Here is an 18,434-nt window from a genome sequence, read left to right as displayed (position 1 = left end):
TGCTGAACGGACCCACTTGATTCTGAGGCCAAACATTATATGGCTTTCTGACCTCTCCTGCTATCTACATACAGGTAGGAGGTTCACTCAGAAGCACTTCCAGGGGTGAAGTGCCATGGGAATGAATCCACACAACTTGGAATCCTTTCCTCAAGGTCAGAATAGTGACACAATAGAAGGAGGTTTTGTTGTTACCAGTGGTGGTGGAATAGACCATGCCAGTTTCAGATTGTGGACAGCGGAAGGGATATCATTTTCGAATATCCCTTTTTACTACATAAGTTGTTTGTGGGTTTTTTTTTAAAAAAAACTATTTATAAGTAACAAATTTGCTGCCTGCCCTAAAAAAAGTTCCTCTCTAATGCGCTAAATGTTTTGATTTCAGGTTTGTTCCTTTTTGTTTTAAATTGGCGCTCTCTCACCTGCAGTCTAAAGTGGTGCAGTCAATTCTACTGCCCAGTTTCCCTGCAGGTGTAGACCGGCAAGGTAGGTAAAGCGACCTGGGGACGTTGTAGGGAACCAACTCAGAATTAAGCTTGTTTGTTTGTTTTAAAGAGCATATTGGCGCGGCCTTGGTGGAAGTTAGCCGTGGGGACTGGAGGAGAAGTGCCGCGGAGCTTTCCGGGCGCTGCTTGCTCGGGCAGGCGCTGTTCTGTAAGGGGGCCTAAAGGGAGACCCGGCCGCGACTCGTTGCTCAAGAACAAGGCGCGGTCGGAACTCGGAACATCTTCAACTTTTTGCGCACGTGCGCACAAAGGGATTATTTGGCGCCGCGACGCGCTCAGCGTTTTCTCCCCCTCCTCCTTGGGGTTAACAACGCCTTTCCTCGTGGTATCCAAAACAAAGCGCGCGCAGGCCATTGGAAAGAGAGGAAGAATTTGTGGACTTTCCCCAACTTCCAGGCTCGCTATGATCCACATCCCCTTCCCCCACCCCGCTTTAGTATTAGTTTTTAAAGATCGAAATCGTACAGCATGGCATGGAGGATGGCACAATGCAATAGCGGCGGCTCGGGGGGCGGGGGCTGGTGCCTTAATTTTTCCTTTTGTGTTCTTTTCATGTCTCCGCAACTAGGCACCCGACTTGGGCAAAAGTTGCAGAAGCGGGATCGATGTGAGAAAAAAGTTAAGCGCAAAGCAAGCCGAGCTCTTGGCTGCGCCTTTGTTTGGTGCCGGGGGACGCGAGGAGCGGGCGGGCAGCCGAGGGGGAGCCACTTAGCTCAGATAGACGGACCCGCCGCAATTGCATTGTTTTCTCCTCCTCCTCCCCCCGCCGCCCCGTCCAACCGTTTGGAAGAGGAAGGAGGAGAAAGCGGAAGGGGTTATCCTTCTGTCTCCTAAGGTGAGTTGCGTTTCTCTTTTGTGGAGCGCCGCGAACTTTAACCATTCTTCTCCCCCCATCCTCCCCAAAGCAACGGGACCTTATAACAGCAAAAGTTTTCTTTTTGTGTGTTCAATATCCCTCCCCTCCCCAGCCCGGCCTTTGCTGTGCGCGTTAGTTAGGAAGCTGCAGCCTCAGTGGCAGGCGGTTTAGTCTGGGATTAGAATGTGCTCTTGGCGTCCGGGTGTGTTTGTGTACTTCCCCTCCTTCTCATTGATAAAAATATGGAGCAAGTGGAACGAACAGGCTGGGACTGAGACTTGTTGCTTTTGGGAGACGACTGAAAACGATGGTTTGTAGATGAGAATGGAGGCGGCGGGGGGGGGGGAGGACTGTTTTTGGCTTTCTTCCCTAGTCCCCACACTCTTTGCGTTCCTCGACCCCCTTTTGTTTCATTTTGGGAAGCGGCTCCAGTAGCCCCTATTCAGGGAGGACAGGTGAAAAGCTTGGCGAGCCCCTATTATTATGGGCTGCCGGGTGCTCTCGTTCCCACCGCTCCCTCCCTCTCGCTGTGCAACAGGTAGGGAGATGTCAAAAGCTGGTTGCTGCCGAGCTGCTTAGCGCGAGGGCGCTTTTGTTCCCCTTGGCTGGATGGGTACGTTTCCAAAAGTGAAAGGGAAACGTGTTAACCCTACATCTTGATGGCCTCCCCTATCCTGCACCTCCCTCCCCCCTCCTTCACTTTGGGTGTGAGGATATCTTTCCCATTTTCGGGAAATCTAGACCTTGTTCTTGGGAATCGTAAGAGGAGGGGGCTGGGAAGGGGAATCGCGCCTAGCCCGAATACCGAGGGGAATTGTTCTCAATGACCGTCAAGGGGAATCCAAACAAAGAGGTGCATCTACCGGAAATAATGATTTGAGAGATTCTCCTCCTTGCCCCCTCCCGCCTCCATTAAAATTGTTTTTCTGGGAGGCTCAGTTAGAGGGAAGTTTTGAACTGGAGGCTGTGATGAGGCGCAAAGGGAAGTCTACGAGAGGCTTCTTTTTTGGGGGGGAGAGGAAAAAAAGTTGCAGGGCAGGATCTGTTCAAAAGAAGAAGAGAAGGCTGAAGTTAGACTTGAGGTGCTCTTGGATGGGGGTGGGTGGGGAGAGGGAGGGGGAGGGAAAGGGGGTGAGAGGGAGAAACCTGCTGCCGCTTGCTGGTTCTTTGTCTGCTCAGGGAACTTGAACAAAAGAGGAAACTCGGATGAACTCTCCATCTCCCCTTCTGGGTTTATCTGGTCTTTTCAACAGTTTATCCAGACTTCTCCAACTTCTTCCAAAGACTTTGCAGAATGTTCCAGCTACTCCTCAGAGAGTCCTGGTTTTTAATTTTAATATATATATTTTTTGGTCTTAAGTTAAGAGAAGAAGGAAGGTGAGTTACTTCTGCTATTTCTCTCTCCCTCTTCCCTTTGTGGCTTTGTTATCAACTGAAAGTGTTAAGTGGAAACTGCGATAGAGAGGTTGGGATGTGTGCATCAGACTAGTGTGGAATCCACTTGGGTCTGGATGTTAATACGCTGGGGATATGATGTTGATTTTGTTAATGCCTGCAATTCTGTCAGTTTGGATCTGCTTATGTAATGCAGTTTGGCGGGCACCAAGGGGGGGGGGGCAGAGAGACTGCCTCTTGCTTGAAATATGGATTCTCAGGACAGTGACTGGGAAGAGTGTTTTTTGTGTCTGGGGGTGCTGGCTGAACCATGAACGGGATGCTGAAATGATCAGATTGAAGGGAAGGTGGACATTTTGGAAGGTGTGGTCTGCATTGAATCTGCCTGGGTGAGATGCAGGTGAATGCTGGTTCTTTGTTGATGTGTGAGTTTGTGGAGGCATAAATGTAAGCTAAGTACCAGCAGAAACTTCTCTGCCTCTGTAGAACTGGAAAGCTGTTCGGAGTTGGACCATTAGGATAGCACATTTCACTGTTAAATGGGCCATTATTAAGATGGAAGTTTTCAGGCTACTTTCCAGTATACTTGTGAAAATCTTGTGTTCTTTTTGTTTGTTTCAAAGCTCTGGCATTTCTCCCCTTTTGTTAAGTTTTGGTAACTTACATTATATTCCTGTTTGCTCTCTTATTATTATTATTTAAATTATTTGTCCTGAATTTTTCTGTTTCTTTCAATAACCATTTTTTCTTAATCCCATTGTTTCCCTGCTTTTCCCAGTTGCTGTGTTCCTTTTGATTCATGATACCTACCATTCTACAACTTTTTTCTTATACACGGCATTTGTTTTGCAGTGATATCTGCAGGCATGCCTTCTTTTAATACTTTATTTTGATGCAGACTCTTACACTACAGACTTACACTGGTTTAATACTTCTTTCCTCCCCGGGGAATCCTTGAAAGTTTAGTTCCATGATGTGGACTAGAAATCTTCAGTGCGATTTTCAGCGCGCTTGTAGAACTTCATGTTCCAAGGATCTTTGATGAAACCATGCTAGTTGGATTGGTACCAAAGCATTTTAAGTTTGTAGTGTATATCCGTCCTTCATTTTCTCCTCACTTTTCTCTCACAAATGTTAGTAGATCCACAGGAGAGCCTGCAATGGGCAGATTATTTCCTGTCATGGCTGGTCTTGTTGAACCAATATACTGTAATTCTAGCACTTGGATCTAGTACTGGAATGACAAATGCTGGATCTAATGTGCAGTAACACACAGGCCTTGTCTATGTAGGAAATTCTGGAGCACATTCTGAGTATTGTAACCACCAATAGAGCCAGGCTGGTAAGATCACTAGTACAGATAAAAGTATTGGCAATCTGGTCACTGTGCGATTAGGCCTTCATATGAGTCCAGTTGTGTGATTCCTGTACAAGTGTTCCAGTTAAGGGCTGATGTTAAGGTTTGAGAGTGTAAGCTGTACTGCCAGAAATACTTACAAAGTTCATTAAGCTCAGCAGAGCTCAGAACAATAGAGTACTTCAAGAATAGAGCTACAAAGGAGAGAGGGTGGGAAGAGAAATAGAGAAACCAAGTTCCTAACTTGTACCACCTCATAGCTCATATTTTCCAACTTCTCCTGTTCCTGTATTGTTCAGTTTTCTTATTAATTTAATCTGATTTCTTTAATTTTTGCTCATATCTTTGTTTAATGTATTTCACTGATTCCCTGTTAACTTTCCTACTCCATTTCTTACCTGAAGCTTTAAAGCTATTTCCAGGGCCTTTTCAACAACAATAGAAGCTTCAAGCCTATAGAAATATTGTGGGGGTTGTGCAGTCGCTATTGTGATTTGTATTTGAGAAATTGCACTTGGTGCTTATTTGGGCAACGTGTACTTGTTCTACGCCTAAAACCCAAGCAAGTTATGAAAAGGGAAGTTGGCCTTTTAATAGTGCTAAAGGTTGCCTTTGGTTTTGGGAATCAGCTGTGAAGTTCGGTTAGAAATCTTAAAAATGAAACAAAAACAAAGATCACTTAGACTTGTACAGAAAAAGATCCCTGTTGGATTAGGCCAAAGGCCCATCTAATCTAGCATTCTGTTCTCACAGTGGCTCATGGGAAGCCTGCAAGCAGGACTTGAGTGTGACAATACTTCCTCCACTTGTGCCCATCATATTATTCAGAGGTATACCACTTCTGAAAATCTAGGTGACTGCTTAAAGGTAAAGGTACGGGCCAGTCGTGTCCGACTCTGGGGTTGCGTGCTCATCTCGCTTAAGAGGCCGGGGGCCAGCGCTGTCCAGAGACACTTCCGGGTCACGTGGTCAGCGTGACGAAGCTGCTCTGGCGAGCCTGCACCAGCGCAGCACACAGAAATGCCGTTACCTTCCCGCTATAAAGCGGTACCTATTTATCTACTTGCACTTAGGGGTGCTTTCGAACTGCTAGGTGGGCAGGAGCTGGGACCGAAAGACGGGAGCTCACCCTGCTGTGGGGATTCGAACCGCCGACCATGCGATCGGCAAGTCCTAGGCACTGAGGTTTTACCCACAGCGCCACCCGCAGGTGACTGCTTAGATTCTAGAATAAAGACAATCAGTCCTTTTTGGTTAAATATTCCTCATGCAAGTGCATGCTTTCTGTTGGATTTTATACTCATAGTCAACATGACTGCAACAACAACAACAACAACTTGTCTTTTTGGTGCTACCAGACAGACTCTTCATTGTTTTTGCAGCAAGAGACTAATGTGTCCACCCCTATCGAAAAATGGTAGGACCACAGTTTCCAGAAGATAAGTTGTAACCATATTTGGGAAGAGAACTGTGGCTAGTTTAACCATGTAGTTCAAACAGTGTTAAGTATGTTACACTACAGTCATATGTAGCAAAGCCTATTTTTCACTGGTAAGCACCCCTGGAGGGACTGTTTTGCATGGAAGAAGAGGTGAGAAGGGAGGGAATACTTACGCCAGGCATAAGCCAGGCCCCCCAGCTGTTTTGGGACTACGACTCCCACCATCCCTAGCTAACAGGACCAGCGGTCAGGGATGATGGGAATTGTAGTCCCAAAACAGCTGGAGGGCCAAGTTTGGCCATGCCTGGCTTAAGCCTTCCCTGCTGGCCCTCTTGACCCTGAAGATCCTCTCTGCAATCTGTTCCTTTAGTTTCTGCTAGTATTGCAGATCCATGTTTACCTTGCAGACATGGGTCTGGAAAATCACAGGGTTAGAAATTTAAATAGGAATGGGAAATTTCAGGAGGAAATTGATGGGCAGAAGGAAGCGATTTGAGCAACTCTCTTCCTTCCATCATTTCTCTGATGCAGATTGCCCTTTGGGCTTTGTTATAGTGTAATGAAGTTATAGTGGGCCTTGCGGCTAAATCTATAGGAACAGAAAACTTTCAGGTGTATGCCGATTATAAAATCAGGAGAGCATGGGGGACACATTTCCTCAGAGTGGTGATGGCTTCTTGTCTGGTTCTGCATGCCATTTCATCATCTGTCACTCCATGCTGTATCTGCATTAGGGTTGAGTTGCTAGTCACTTTAAACCAGGGGTCAGCAAAATTTCTCAGCAGGGGGCTGGTCCACTGTCCCTCAGACCTTGTGGGAGGCCGGACTATATTTTGGAAAAAATAATAATGGATGAATTCCCATGCCCCACAAATAACCCAGAGATGCATTTTAAATCAAAGCACACATTCTACTCATGTAAAAACACGCTGATTCCCGAATCGTCCGCGGGCCGGATTTAGAAGGCGATTGGGTGGGATCCGGCCCCCAGGGCTTAGTTTGCCTACCCATGCTTTAAACAATCTTCCCTTTAACAGGCATTTAAGAGTAATATTTGTAACTCTTTAGATTTGTGGGCCCACTTGTAATTGCCTAGGGTGGTATCCATTTGATACTCTTTTAGTGATTGTGTCAGTCTTCTTGTAATACTTTGTGACTTATGCAAACAACAATATTTGTGTTTTACTGTGCACCAAGCTCAAATCGTTATTTGAATAGAAGGGTTGGGAAACGTCTTTGCTGTAGTTGCTAGAAATTAATGGCTAATGATAAGTTGCCAGAGGTAAGATTTAAAAGTTCAATGCATGTGGAAAAACCCTACTGAGGAAACGTTGCTTCTGTAATACTCCTAAAATGGGTGGTGCTTAATAGTAAAAGTACAGTGGTTGAGATGAAATGGGTTAGGCTGCAACCCTCTACGTCTTTACCTAGGAGGAACTCCCATTAAGTCCAGTGGAGCTTACTTCTTAAATAGGCACACATAGTTTTGCACTGCAACAAAAGCTTCTAGAACAGTGGTTCCCAATTAGCTAAGTACTGCAGACCCTGTGTTTTTCAAAAGCCAAGTTATGGACACCTTACTTCTGAAAATTTTCATATCTCTATAGCATTGGTAGCTTTTGTTATGTGAATGGTGCCACAGATTCCCTGGATAGTTTATCTGAACCCCTTGAGGTCTGTGGACCCCCAATTGGAAACAACTATTCGAAAGCAGGGGTGGCTCACCTGCTGCTTGGGGCTCTGGTTTACCTTCCCCACCAAGCATTTTTCTGCCCCCACCTACCAGGTTTTGCAGCAGCAAAAAGGAAAACTACACAGTAGATTCTGCACTGGGGTGGGCAGAGCACAGTGCCCTGATGGGGATGCAAATCGCCCTTGTGTGTGCAAATGGTCACACTCATCATTGGCATGTGGTCCCCTAGAGCACCCCTGTTCCAAAGGAATATCAGGTTTGTTCTGATATTTTCATCTTTGAACACAAATGAGGCTTACAGGAGTCTTCCAGCTGAATTCTAAGCCTGTTTAGGTAATAACAGATCCTACTTAAAAATCAGTTGGACTTAATTCCAAGTATGTGTGCTTACAATCACAGCTTTAGAATTATTTTATCATGAAACTGTTGAAATGTGCCAATACCAAAGCTTACAACCTTTCATTTCTATTGAATAGGTAAACTGTGTGAATATCTCTGAAGCAGGATACCTGCCAGCAAGCTACGTCTAAATCGGTATCAACCAGAACCAGACAGATGCCATGTTTTATTAACCTTCTCATTGTGGAATACAGTGTAAACCAAAGAAGACACTAATATTTGGATTTATAAGTTGTAACAATTTCTCCAAATGGAAGCCGGTGAAAATTGTAGGTGAATGGCTTGGTCACCTCTGTGATTCAGAATAAGGTATGTGTAAAATAAACAGTGTTGCTCAGAATAAGTCTTACTCAACTACTGATTTGATGCCAAACTTAGGATTGCTCCTTTAGCTATGTTATGCATGTCAGTTATGTGCTCCAAAATACGTTCATTTGTTAAATACAGCTTCTGAAATGTTGAGGCATGTATCAGGGGTGGTCCTCCAGATGTTGTTGGAGTCAGTCTGTCCCAGTCGGCATGGTTAATGGTCAGGGATGTTTAGAGCTGGAGCCAGTGTGGTGTCAGACTAGAACCTGGGAGAACAGGGTTCAAATCCCCTACTCAGCTTTGTAGCTCATTGGGTGACCTTGGACCATTCACCGCCTTTCAGGCCAACCTACTTCGCGGGGATGTTGTGAGGGTGAAATGTGAAGTGGTACAACCATCTATGCTGCCTTGAGCTCCTTGGAAGAAAGATGGGATAAATAAATAAATAAATAAACAATAAACATTTGGAGGGCCACAGGATCTCTGTGTGTGGGTTTGTGTCTGTCTGTCTGTCGATCGATCGATCTGGATCTGGCTGGCCTGAGTCTTGTTGGTCCACAGTGACAAGAAGAGATTCTTAACTGGTTAGTTCAGAGGGATCAGTGGTCTAGGTCAAGAAACATATTGTGACCATACTTGACCTTCCCAGTCTGAGCAACTTGTCACAGACTCATTTATTTCCATTGCCTTATAACACATCACTCGTCTGCTGCCTCTTTGTCTTTTCCTGCCTGCCCTGGAACCCAACCTTCAATGTGACTTGGGCCATATCGCCTTTTTGGACTCTTGGTTACTGTTTTCAATATTACCTCCTTTGACCCTGCTTGGCCTTACTAAAGTGATACCTGGATTGGGTGTTGCTGTTCTTAAAAGGTGGTTAGGATCTCTGGACTTTGAATATGCCTTCTTTGGGTATCTTTCCCTCCACCATCTAAAATTTGCTGCAGGCTTTTCTTTTAAGTTTGTTTTGTTGGATGCTTTTGTGGAAGCCAACCATTTGTACATATTGTGAGTGTCCATTTAAACAGTGAATTAGGCTATGGCTTTAAGTGGTCAAGGTGGATACTATGGGGGAAAAGATAAGTATTTGGGTGAAATATTAGTGTTGGGAATAGAAGCATTTTTTTGGGATTTGTTTAAGATAGGGTGAATGTTAAATGCATGCCTCTAAAAGGTATCTCAGATAGTTATGATGCTTGCATTGGCTTTGGTCTTGTCAGTTTTGTATGCTCTGTTTATATTTAGGGCAGTTAGTGCCATGGAAATAGTTGCTTTTGATATGCATATTTTCTCCCAAAAGATTTGTTGAGGTCTGTAAAAGATGTAGGGCAGTTAAGTATGCACTCCTTAAGAAAAAGTGTTGAGGATGGCTGGTTTTTTTTTTTTAATATTAGGGAGAGAAGAATAATCTCTTGTTTTCCAAGTTGTAAAGAGAACTTCAATTTCCCTCCTCCCAAATCTGCATTATATTGAGGGTTTATTATTAATACTGTAATAATAATTTATACCCCACCCACCTGGCTGGGTTTCCCCAGCCATTCTGGGTGGCTCCCAATCGACTATTAAAAACACAATACAGGATTAAACATTAAAAACTTCCATTGCCAGGGCTGCCTTCAGATGTCTTTTAAAAGTAGGATCGTTGCTTATTTCCTTGACATCTGATGGGAGGGTGTTCCACAGGGCAGGTGCCACTACTGAGAAGTCACCTTCAAAGGTAGCCCCATGTAGAGCTCATTGCAGTAGTCCAAGCGGGAGATAACTAGAGCATGCACCACTCTGGCGAGACAGTCTGCAGGCAGGTAGGGTCTCATCCTGCCTACCAGATGTAGCTGGTAGACAGCTGCCCTGGACACAGAATTGACCTGCGCCTGCATTGATGTGGTAATTTCTTCCTTGTTGCTTCATAGTGCTTGTAATGTTAAAACTGAGGAACCAGGCAGCTCCTTCCCATGCAAATGTTACTTCCCTTTTCAGCTCAAGTTGTACTTAAGCAGAAGATTGAGGTGTGTATTGAAGCTGCAAATGGAAGCTTGTGTTCCCTTCATCCCAAGCATATCCCGGATATAGGCTAGGATTCTTATATTTTGGTAGTTGCTTGGCATTGTGATGCTGATGATACTGATAACTACTGCATAGCTGCATAGGAGTGGAAGGGGGATGGGGGCAACCAAGGAGGGGGAGGCACTTTGACCAGGAAGACAACACTGCATAAAGAAAAAGGTGTATGAGCAACCAATAAAGACAAAATGGTTGGTCCTTAGAAAGTCTAACAATATTTGAGTCTAGATTAACAATGCAGATAGTAAATCAAAAGAAAAAATAAATAAATCTGACTTTATATTGTCCGTAGCTGTAAATTTTGTGACTTAATTTCTTCCTTAAGAACAGCCATTCACATAAAATTTACCTTCGAGTTACTTCAGTTTTAAACATCACCATAATCTTCATTTTGCTTTTGAGAATATGGGCTAACTACTTTAAGCTACTATTGCTTAAAGCATAGTTTTACAAACTGTGTGTTGAGACACTTAGTTGAATATGGGCAAACTATGGTACTACTACTACTTCTTCCTGTAAAAAAAAGCTCTTACTCCTATTGGAACAACTAACAATCTTATATTGTGCACACTTACATGGGAGTAAGTTCCATTGAACTCCCTATGACTTACTTCTGAGTAGACATACATAGGATTACACTGCTCCAAAGAAAAAAGTTTGAAACATATAGGCTGTATCAATCTGATTGAGACAGTTGTTATTATTATGAAGGAGATTACAAATTAAGTGGTGATAGGAAACATTGTGTTTTAAGTTTGTTTGTATTATTTTAGGTAGTGGATTTCTGTATCCTTCTGTAGCCTTCTACAAAACAATGTTCTCCTCTTAAAAAAAGAAAAACCACTCCATAAAGCACTCCATAATGATTCACTGTAATTAGTATGAATTATGTAAAATGGCTGTGGAACTAATATGATTTCAACCACTGAGAATTTCACTGCAAGATTGTTGGGTTTTGGAATTGGTATGGAAGCTGGAGAAACTCCAAATTCTTCACCACAGTGGTGCTATTTTTTCAGATTAGAGACTTGCTTCATTGCTTTTTCGCCAGTGGCGAATCTTGTAAGAGCATGCCTGTCTGGGTATAAGCTCTGCTCCCCAAATTCCTTGTCAATAGAAACCTTTAGAATCAGCACTGAATGAAATAATGTTTTTGAGAACATTTTTAATGGCAACTGCTTTTAGAATGTTTTCAACTGTAAACTGCTTTTATATGGTTTTTTTTAATAGTAATTGTTTTTAGAATGTTTTAACTGTTTAGCTATTTTTTATTTGGAAACGTTGGTGTGTTTGCCACCCTGGGCTCCTTTGGGAAGAAAGGCTGGATATAAACTAAAACAAGTAATAATTAAAAGAATTTGTTCTGAGCAAAGCAATTGGGTCATGATGCAGTGATTGTGTAAGGTCTCTCATAGAACTTACATGTTGGTAACGTTAATTCTTCCAGTAAAATTAGTGACAAGTCAAAGCGCTTGGTTTCAACTGGATTGGGGCCTGCGTGTTTGGATTGGGGCCTGTGACTTAAGTGAGTACACAGCTTGGGGGTACTTCTGGGATCCTTTGCTGTCACTTGAGGCTCAGGTGACTTGGAGTGCTTTCCATCAGCTTCAGCTGGTGCCCCAGCTGTGCCCCTATCTGGACAGGGATAGCTTAATTTTTGTTGCCTGTGCTCTGGTAACCACTGGCCAGGTTGCTCAAAGGGGCAAGACAGTTTTGAGCGTATAAAGCAGCCATGGCCCGACCACACTGGCTGCCAGTTAGTTTCTGGGCCCAAGTTCTAGTTTTGATCTATAAAGCCTTAAGTGGCTCAGGACCTCAAAGATCACCTCTCCCCATATGAATTGACCCAGACACTGTTATTGTCACCTGAGGCTCTTGTTTGTGTGCCTCTTTCATGACAGGTCTGGAAGGTGGCAACACGAGAAAGGCCTTTTCTGTGGTGGCTTCCTACTTGAGGAATGCTCCCCCCAGGGATTCAGCGCCAGGCAAAAACCTTCTTCTCTTCCAGGCTTTTGACTAATTAAACCATCTATAGCCTTTTAAACTAGGGGGTATTGTTTTTGTTTGTTACAATGGTATGTATTTTTGTGTTTTTATATTCTAAACCTCCCTATGATCTTCAGATGAAGGACAGTATAGAATTTTAATCAACAACAACAACAACAACATAACTGGGTGCGATGCATTCCAGTGATACTATAATATTTTCCTGTTCTTCTGTTTCTCTCTGTCTCTAATCTCTTACTTGCCTGTTATCAGGTTTGTTTGTTTCTAAAAGCCAGAGTTCCTAAATCCTAAAGGCTGAATGTTTCAGTCTGACATTCCTGTTCAGTACTTAATTTCTTTCTCAAAGTAGGCTATAGGATATCATATAGATATATATATATAATTCCCATCTGGCTTTCTAGTAAAAGGACTTTTGACATGTCAAGGACAGCTGAAATTAAATAGGAGAGCAATTCACTGTCTCTTCCTCACTGCTGTTGTTTGACTGCATATTTACATTTGTGCAAAGGGTTAACACTAAAATGGGGAGGGATTTGCATTATGAAGGCTGTGAAAGAGTCTGATTCTTATAGGTTCATGGTAATAACACGCCTCTAGCATTCTTACTGTGGTCTGCGATGTTGGAGCTTGCTTCCTGGTGAAGTACAGTACCTTCCACCTCAACAGGATTAACAGGGTCAGGCTGTGAATGAACTGGGAGGCCAAGAAATGGATCTTCACCTCTGGTGGGGTTTATTTTTCTCATTTTCACATCCATGTTTTCTTTGACACATCTGTTTAGGGGTTATAGTGTCCATCTCTTTATTGAGTGGTTGGACATTTTCCTGAAAGATCTGCAGCAAGGTTTGTTTGACCTTGGGAATTGTGAGGGGTTAGGAGGGTGGTTCTTCCAGCTGGCATTTAGGGCAGGCTGGGAACTAATTTGGAGGCAGGGTAGGGTAAGTAACCCAAGGCACCTTTGGGTGAAGTGCTTCTGACCAACCACTTTCCATTGCTGCCTGACTCAAGTGGATTATTGGTCCAGTATTCTTGGGATCTAGTGGAGCCACCCTGCTGAATGCTGAGCAGCAGGGGCAGGTTGGGGAAGCAAGCCTTCCCCTGAGCTCAACTTCATGGTGAGTTGGCAGTGAAAACCTCACTTCAGTGGATTGGGTTTGAGTGGGGGTAGTGTTGCCCAGTAATTGAGATAAAGGCATGAGGATGCTCCTCCCCCATGCAAATTCCTTTCTCCCTGTTACCTGCTCTCTTGCTGCAGGTCTTTTCCACTAGCTAATAAAGTTGTGATATTTGCGTGTCTTGTGAATCTTTTTTTCGGGGACATGGATACTATTGCATTATGAGGGCCATAATTGGGTCTGATACTTATACACCCTGATGTCTTACATTTCTGTCATGGAGGCCTAACCATGATCTGGACCTGTTTTAGATTCACCATAAAAGTTTGACAATTTGGAACCCAAAGGTACCTTCTTATCTTTGAATTCACCTGAAAAACTGAGTCTGGGTTATGCTGCAGCCCACAGCATCCCTGGAAATAAGTGTTTTATGTTCTTATTTGTTTCATATTGTTAAATTACTGTTAGTGATCAAATAAATAAACATCTTGGTCCTCTTTTGCCACTATAAGATGTTCCATGGCTGATGGTGGTGGTGGAGATTTAGATGTTCTGGAAGTATATTGGAATATTTCTGTAACTGATTGTTGGAATGACGTTAAAGATGTGGATTATGACAAAACTCATGATTCTATGATTCATTGTAGATTTACTTCATATTACAATTTGGACTCAGAAATAGATAGTAACACGGGTGCCACTGTGGTCTAAACCACAGAGCCTAGGGCTTGTTGCTCAGAAGGTCGGCAGTTTGAATCCCTGTGACGGGGTGAGCTCCTGTTGCTCGGTCCCTGCTCCTGCCAATCTAGCAGTTCAAAAGCACCTCAAAGTGCAAGTAGATAAATAGGTACCACTCCGGCGGGAAGGTAAATGGCGTTTCCATGTGCTGCTCTGGTTCGCCAGAAGTGGCTTAGTTATGCTGGCCACATGACCTTGGATGCTGTACGCTCCCCCGGCCAGTAAAGTGAGATGAGCGCCGCAACCCCAGAGTCGGCCACGACTGGACCTAATGGTTAGGGGTCCCTTTACCTTTAGTGTACAAAGTTCAGATGGCATTTCGAAGCTTGTAACTGACTTCTGATTCTAATAGGCATGAAGGGACATCTGCATGGAAGATTGCTGAATGACATGGGCTGCTTTACTCTTTTTTCCTCCCTGCATTTTTTTCAGTTATTCTGTCTCCCCCACTACTCATTTCTCCACTAGTTAACACTGGAAATGAACCCAGACCTTTGTGTGTGTGTGTGTGTTTGCATTTATCGGAGTGGGAAATACGTCCATGCCCTCTCTTTGTCTGGCTGCGCTGATAGGTTTTCAACCAATCTGTAGTCTTTGTAATGTTACTGTCTGCGTATCTGGTAGCTGCCAGTTTATATGTACTTTAGGCTTAACAAAGATGTCAGTTTCAATTTAATGACAGACACTCGTTAGCTTTATATACTGCAGTTTTTCATGAACTGAAAATCTTGCTTCGTTTGAGACGCTTAGTTTGCGTCTAGAGCGCAAGAAGAACTTTTACTTGACTGTCATGTACTGAGTTTTCATGGTCTTTTTTGGGGGGGCTGGAATTGTTTTTTCAGGTTGGGAATATGTTCTGTTCAATAACCTTCACTCCGCCTACCACCTCTCTACCCTCCATTAGTTGGGTAAATATCCTAACATTAATAAAAAGGGTGTTCTGTTTTCTTCTCATATGCTTTGGTTAAGTGGGTGAAAGGACTAAAATACAAATAACCATTTGATATGAAGATCCTTCCTAGTCTTTTCCTAAACATTTTCATTAATGTGTGAGAAAGGGATGTAGTGGCAGATTGACTTATTTCCATACAGAAAGTTCCATGCTCAATTTTGGCATCTCCAAGTAGCCTGGAAAAGACCCATGTCTGAAACTCCCTGAAACCCCAGGGTGGTTTGTCTGGCTAATTCATTATACACTAGTACCTCGGGTTACATATGCTTCAGGTTACATATGCTTCAGGTTGCACACTCCGCTAACCCAAAAATAGTGCTTCAGGTTAAGAACTTTGCTTCAGGATGAGAACAGAAATCGTTCTCCGGCGGCGCGGCAGCAGCAGGAGGCCCCTTTAGCTAAAGTGGTGCTTCGGGTTAAGAACAGTCTCAGGTTAAGTATGGACCTCCGGAATGAATTAAGTACTTAACCCGAGGTACCACTGTACATCTTTAGGTGACCATTGAAAGTGTTCCTCTTCAACAAGGCCTTGGGTTGATTAGCAATCCTTTAAAATGTGTTTATGGGAGGGAGGGTTTTTGTTTTGTTTTTACTATGTACTTTGAGGTTTTATTCTGTGAACTTCCCTGAGATGAAATTTAATGTATAATATAATGATGATGATGATGATGATGATGATGATGATAATGATAATGAAATATCCTTGAGAGCTGCTGCCAGTCAGTGTAGACACTACTGAGCTAAATGGACTAATTGTGGGGCTTCATCATCATCGTCATCATCATCATCATCATCATCATCATCATCATCAATTTGTATTCCATTTTCCCAAAGTAAAACCAAGCTGAGGGCGATTTACAACATCAGAAGATACACATAATTACAAAAATAAAACAAAATTTGAGCAGTCGTAAACAACAAAGCATCTCGGGAATTATATAATTAAAATCAAACAGTCCCCGCACATTTCACACTAAGGTCTTAACAATAAAGGTACAAATGCATAATACCAAGAACAGCAATAATTAAACATCTGTAGAATTAAAATGTGAGCCCATCAAAAAACTTCCAAACAACACCCAACTCTGACAGTCTCTAGGCCTACCGAAGAGCAGGTCTTGCAGGCAAGATGGTCTCTGACCCTTTAAGCCAGAGCTTTCCAAACTGTTCATGTTGTTGACATACTTTTTAGACATGCATCATTTCATGACACAGTAATTAAGTTTTAGTAGCAAACTGGAGGTTAAAATAATCCCTTTCCAGCCCCAGGAGGAGTGCAGGGAGCACTCGCATGACACGCCTACATGTGTTGCAACACACAGTTTGGAAAGCCCTGCTTTAAGCAATAGTGGCTGCTAATGTTGCTGGAGTTAGTCAGGGCTCGACCCTCCTGGAATAGGTGGGAAGAGGCCAATACAGCAGGAAGCAGCTCTCCTAGGACTTGCAGCAGAGATGGTCCTTATTATAAAGTGTGTATATAGGTAAAGGTAAAAGGTAAAGGACCCCAGGACGGCTAAGTCCAGTCCAAGGCGACTATCGGGTTGCAGTGCTCATCTCGCTTTCAGGCCAAGGGAGCCGGCTTTTGTCCACAGACAGCTTTCCGGGTCATGTGGCCACCAGGACTAAACCGCTTCTGGCGCAACAGAACACTGTGATGGAAACAAGAGCGCATGGAAATGCCATTTACCTCCCTGCCACAGTGGTACCTATTTATCTACTTGCACTGGCATGCTTTCAAACTTCTAGGTTGGCAGGAGCTGGGACAGAGCAACGGGAGCTCACCCTGTTGCAGGGATTTAAACCACCGACCTTCTGATCGGCAAGCCCAAGAGGCTCTGTGGTTTAGACCATAGTGCTACCCACATTCCTTATGTATCTAGGATATCTATCTATCTATCTATCTATCTATCTATCTATCTATCTATCTATCTATTTATCTATCTATCTATCTATCTATCATCTATCTATCATCATTTATCTATCATCTGTCATGTATCTATGTGTGTGTGTGTGTGTGTGTGTGTGTATATCTAGCACATCTGCTTGAGTCCAAGTCTTCTTGTAATGCAGAATATTGTGTCTTCATTTTTAACTCAAAACTAAACAATTCTACAGCTAGAATATATCCAAATTGTGTTTCACCCAAATTGTGTGGTGGATTTTCAAGCTTTCCCCAAATGGCTTGTCTATTTCAAAATTGTCTTCGTCTCTCCAAATGGGGATGTTGCAGTGAGGTGAGGCACAATCCGCACGCAAGGATGGAAACAAGGATAGTATTGTAGTCCCTTCTCGCAAATGGTCACAGCTTCTTTCCTGTTCTTGCCCTAATTAATGATAGCAGAGCTGGACACTATTATCTCTGTGGTCACTTGGATTTACTCCTGTTACAGGAAATGTGAGCTTCTGAATAATTGCATTGATTTTCCAGCATAATGCCATACTGTCCTCTCTATAGCATAAAACATTTCTGGTAATTCTCAGTCACACTTCAGATTCCATTAGGTTTTGAGTACATGCTTATGTGTAGTACTGTGTTTAGAAAGCACCCATAGTTATTAGCGGTTGGTACTAAAGCCAGTGGGTTAGCAATTATACACATTGTGTTGTCTAAGCTTTACAATGGCAGCGCAGCCACACTTGGTTTTTGTCGTACTAAAATGGAAGTGGTCCACTGTGTAGCCAAACAATATTTTGAGGTCAGGTGTAACAAAAAATGGCTTAAACGTTCCCAGTCTTGCTTCTGTCATCATAAATGTTGAAATTCTTATTGTGATTTGAGCGTTGTTTTGTTCATGTTAAGATTCTGAAATCCAAATTGGTTTTCTGGCTAAAGTAATAGTCAAGTGTGGCCAAAACGTAACAGCTGGGCCAAATGAAAGGTGGGAGGGTTTTCAGAGAAACTGCTTTTCTTTGTCCATAATAAAAGAAAATTCTCCCTGTGGATGATAATGGTGACCAATAAAGATCATAATCATTTGCTAGCTGATATTTTTTATTGTATAGCTCCATCTCTGCAATAAAAACATACCAATAATGGTTATAATTGGTTTCATTATTAGATGTGGCATGGTAGTAATGTAGTCTTTTGATATTCTTTTATTACAGTGAGGTTTCTTAACTCATTTATATGTAATAAGGTAAGGATGAATGGACTGTGGGTTTTTCTGGGTTCGTATGAGGAAGAACTCCTGGTTACTCTATCCTGGCTCCTCCTTTCTCCCATTCTCTCCCCCCCGCTGCTATGACATCACTTTGAAAGCAAAACACTGTGCAAGCATTTAAAATGGCTTCTTGTACAGAAATGCACCAGTAAGGGACATAATTAACAGCAAGAATACTAAGTAAAAAATAGAAGCAGGATATCTTCATCTAGGAACCTGCTTACAGCAATCACTGTGGGATTTTTTGTTGTTGTTAACAGACAGGATTAAAATGTTTAAACCACATGCCCAGTAAAAAAGCAATTTGCACCATTTTATTAACCCCCAGCTCTATAAAGTATATGCATTTTGTTTGACTGACTGTTAAGAAATGCATTAGGAGCTGAAACAAGTTATTGCACAAGCTGCATATGATCTGACAACCTTTTGACTTGGTGCCTGGAA

The 18,434-nt window shown here is 42.9% G+C and overlaps 1 long non-coding RNA gene across 5 annotated transcripts in view; it reads left to right on the top strand.

Annotated features, from left to right (window-relative positions):
• The first annotated feature begins 613 nt into the window (after window positions 1–613).
• LOC310714004 overlaps window positions 614–18,434 on the top strand; it is a 338,331-nt gene continuing 320,510 nt past the window's right edge. For 3 of the 5 annotated variants that reach the window (XR_014529498.1, XR_014529499.1, XR_014529500.1), the window contains exons 1-2: window positions 614–1,341; window positions 7,725–7,956. This is a non-coding gene — a long non-coding RNA (uncharacterized lncRNA). Of the gene's footprint in view, window positions 1,342–1,978; window positions 2,740–7,724; window positions 7,957–18,434 lie in introns of those variants that run through there. The other 2 variants (XR_014529501.1, XR_014529502.1) reach the window with 2 other exon arrangements.

This window comes from Podarcis liolepis, assembly GCF_965112155.1.
Source record: "Podarcis liolepis genome assembly, chromosome: 8".
NCBI lineage: Eukaryota > Metazoa > Chordata > Lepidosauria > Squamata > Lacertidae > Podarcis > Podarcis liolepis.
Note: the sequence above shows the minus strand (reverse complement) of the source record. Positions and strands in the feature narration are given on the sequence as shown.